This window comes from Setaria italica, chromosome II, assembly GCF_000263155.2.
Source record: "Setaria italica strain Yugu1 chromosome II, Setaria_italica_v2.0, whole genome shotgun sequence".
In the NCBI taxonomy this organism is placed as follows: domain Eukaryota; kingdom Viridiplantae; phylum Streptophyta; class Magnoliopsida; order Poales; family Poaceae; genus Setaria; species Setaria italica.
In genome coordinates this window covers 7,249,701-7,254,018 of record NC_028451.1, presented here as the reverse complement: position 1 = coordinate 7,254,018, position 4,318 = coordinate 7,249,701, and positions in this window count along the sequence as shown.

The window sequence follows — 4,318 nt, the reverse complement described above, 5'->3', positions numbered from 1 at the left end:
GGGCGAGTGAGACATGAAGCTCATTGGTATCGGCTCTAATCGACTATGAGCCGTCACCTCATCTAGTGAACAATAAACAAAAACTTCCTTTATTAGGAACTAGTGGAAGTGCACGTGCCACAAGCATGTGTATGAATAAAACATGACAAATAATTATTATTAATACCAAAAGGAAATATTAGAGCCTTTTAAGATTTGACGAAATATGTGCCGGGTATAAGGAAAAGGATACAAATACCATTCCTAATTGACAACTCGGTATATTTTGTTTGGAAATATTAACCAAGATAAACATGCATGAAGCAAATCAAACACCAACACATGTGCTCGAGTATAAGGAAATAAATACAAAGACAATTCCTAATTGTCATGGTGCAATTTGGTAGATGGACAAGATTTGTTTTTGGTGGGAAATTAAATGTCACATGATTCTAGTATTTTAGAAATCATGCTAGCTATCCTACCTGAGCAAGAGTAAACAGAACTAAGCAATCGAGGAGGATCTGCATAGGATAGAAATGTATGAACTTTTCAAACATCCGGAACCTTGCCGTTGTGCAATAATGATTAAGCAGAAGCTCGTTTCCAACTTTGCTAGGAAATATAACACAGATATTTGCTCTCATATACAACAGGTCCCCTGACACGCGTAGAAACCGTCTACAGAGATGTATCCAATCTAAGTTATCTCCTGCATTTCCTAGACTCTTCCTGTACCAGAAGCCGTTCACAATCTTGAAGCATATTGAAGCTGCAGGAACAATATATAGCATTACAAGAAAGCTCATGATAATATAGATATCAACGCATCTATACATATATATCATAATAATATAAATTATAATCTATAAAAACTAACAATCCATGTAGACAATATTCTTTGTTCCCTTTCTAATGGGATCTGTATCTTTGTTTTTTCAGCGAGAACCTATGTTGTGTCACGAGAAACACCTCTAGATAGCGCTACATATAGTTGTTAGATTGATCTCCTCCCTAATGGGCCCAAAGGCCCATTGGGACCCTGATCCGCGCCCTGATCGGGGGCGCTCACCCTAGCATTGGGTGGTGGGCCCTTGTTGCGCTGCGCTATATAAACAGGGTGGGGGACACGGCTCGGCTCACGAGATTCGCTGCAGCCAGCCGCCCCACCGACACACCTACCGATCTAGGTTTTGCGCAGTAGCGGCGGGAAGTACCACCGCCACCTCACCGGCGACCGGACTCGGCACTGCGCGTCGCTGCCTTGCGCAGACTTCCCCAAGCGAACCAGCGATGGCCAGCAGCTCTGCTGCTCCCACCCCTAAGGGTGAAGGTACCCCTATCTCTCTCACTCCCTCTCGGCACACACAAGAAACACCATGTCCCTCATGTCGTTTATGATCCCGACTAGATATGCATCTAGAGATCCTAGGCACGAGTCTAACAATGGTATCAGACACCTCACTAGAAGCTTTTCTAGATCGGGAAAAAGAAGTAGATCGAAAAGAAATAGAAAAAGTAAAACCCTAACCCTAACCCTAGATCTAAAGAATGAAAGCGGCGGCTTACCTGTCGCTGACTTCACCGCCGCACATCCACCGACGGCGAGCGGCAAAGGCCGGCTGAGCCTCGGGCTCGCTGGGGAAAAGGTCCACCCGAGCCGCCGAAGCATCTGCTCAGGGCTCGGGAGGGGGGGGGGGGGGGGCGCACAGCACCACCAAAGGACCGCTCGACGGCGGCGCGCCCAACCTCGCGGTGGACGCGCACGCCGGCGAGGGGACCCGCGGTGGCGCCGGCCCTCCTCCATGGTCGCCATGGCCCTCTGGATCTCGTTTTTTCGGGAGGCTCGGAGGGAGAAAGGGGGGAGGCAAGAAAGAGAAAGGGGAGGGAGCTACCGCGGCCGTGTGCTGGCGGGGCCATCCCTCCACCGTCGCCGCCGGCCATCGCCGGGCGCGGGAGAGATAGCCCCGCCGCCATCGCCACGGTGGGATCTTGCGGGGGAAAGAAAGGAATGAAGCTAGGGTTTCCGGGGGATCGGCCGTCGGGCGCTTTTGTTCCGCCGAAATCAACGCGCGGCCGTCCGATTAGATCAACGGCTCACATCGAGCGGGCCAAATATGGCCCAGGCGGGCGGCGAAGGCACGCCAAAATCATGGCCTGGGCCCAGGTTGCGGCCCAACCAGCGGCCTGCGGAGCCGCCTGGCGCGGATCGCGGCTGCTGGGCCAAAGGCCAGCAGGCTGAGTTGCTGGGCCAAAGGCCAGCAGGCCGCGCTCACGGGTGGGCCGGCCGCGTCGCGCAAGCGGGCTGAGCGCGGAAATGGACTGTGGGCCGTTTTCGCTGCTGGGCCGAAAAGACAGTTTTGCACAGTAACGCCTGATAATTAGTTTTTTCTATTTCCAGAAGCATTTAATTGATGTTTTTTCGCATAATTTTAGTCTCTAATCTAATTTGAACCAATGGGATAATTTGTATTAGAGATTAATAAAGTTTATACAGTGTTTTTGCTTCTGAAAATAGATTTATTTCACAGTTTCCGCTGCAAAAGTCAATTTTATTGCTCTATTTAAATTTAATTTGAACCAACGAGACAATTAAATTTGTGAGAGCATGATAAAGTTAATTAGATTATGGTGCTGTTATTTTCTGACCAACGTTGTTAATAACTGTATCATGATTTAAAAAGTTTTTGATGCTTTTAATTCTATTTCTGCCCAACGGTGATATAGTTTTAAATTGCATAAACAGTTGTATGTTTTATTTTTTGACCAACGTTGGAAATAAATCATGCAATTGTTGTTATGATCTCACCTTGGATTGCAAATTTCAGGATCATTCAACTTAATGGCTTGTCTCAAAGAGATACCCATTCTGAAAGGAAACAACCATACAGAGTGGAGGAAGAAGATTGAATTCTCCTTCGTTTGTGGAGAAGTTGACTGGGTGCTGACTACACCGCGGCCACAAGCTCCAGAGAAGCCAGTAAGGGCTGAAGGTGATGATGATGCTGCATGGCAGCAAAAGGAAAGGGACTATGCTCCACTGGAGTTGGCATACACCCTTGAAAACAAACAGTGGACCATTGCTAACAAGAAATGTATGGCTTTGGTAAAGAATACGATTGAGCCTGCTATTTTGGGCTCGATCACAGAATGCGACTCCGTCGCAGAGTACCTCGAGAAGATAAGGAATCAGTTCACTGGTTCCTCAAAGATATATGCTACCCAGCTGTTCAAGCAGCTGGCCATAGAGAGGTACAATGGAGGAGGGACTGGCATAAGAGATCACATCTTGAGGATGTATAACTTGGCAGCACAGTTGAAGCCAATGGATCTTGAGCTCAAGTCTGGGCACATTATTCATTTGGTTTTCGCTTCTCTGCCAAAAGAGTTTGACACTTTTGTTGTCAATTATAACATGCAGCCAGAACAGTGGAACATGGAAAAAATGATAGCCATGTGCGTGCAGGAAGAGGATAGAATTAGATCCTCATATGGTGGTTCATTGCACTATGTGAAGGAGAACAGGAAAAAGAATGCTAACTCCTCTTTCAAGGCACGAGGAAAGGCTCCCATGCAGCAGACTCACCAAAAGCCTCTCACAGTAGACAAAGATCAATGTCTACACTGCAAGAAAAAGGGGCACTACAAGAAAGAATGTCCCGACTGGTTAAAGTCGATAATGGCAAAAAGAGGTGAGAACACTATCTCCTTTGTAAATGAATCCTTGTATACACAGTATTCCAAATCTACTTGGTGGATTGACTCAGGTGCAACTGTTCATGTTGCAAATTCTTTACAGGGATTCCATTCGACGAGGACTACGCAAAGAAGCGAAAGATGCGTTGAAGTCGCAAATGGAGTCCAAGCAGATGTTGAAGCTGTTGGCGATGTCTCTCTAGAGCTAGTTGATGGTTTCATGCTTGTACTTAGAGATGTGCTTTATGTTCCTTCGTTACACAGAAACTCGATTAGCATTTCATGTATGGACCATGATGGATATGAATGTCATTTTGGAAATGGAAAGTGTGCCATTTGGTTCGATAATGCATGTGTTGGTGTTGCCATCCTTCACAATGAGTTGTATTTATTATCACTACGTGAAAAAGTAAATTCTGTGTGTGATGTGAATATGATTGTATCCTCGTCAGAGCAACAAACAAAGAAAAGAAAGAGAACTCATGAAACATCGTCGAAATTATGGCACTGTCGTTTAGGCCATATTTCGAGGGGGAGAATAGAAAGACTAGTTAAGAATGAAATTCTTCCTCAATTAGAGTTCTCAGACTTAGAACAATGCGTTGATTGCATTAAAGGAAAGTTTGTAAAGAAAATTAAAAAA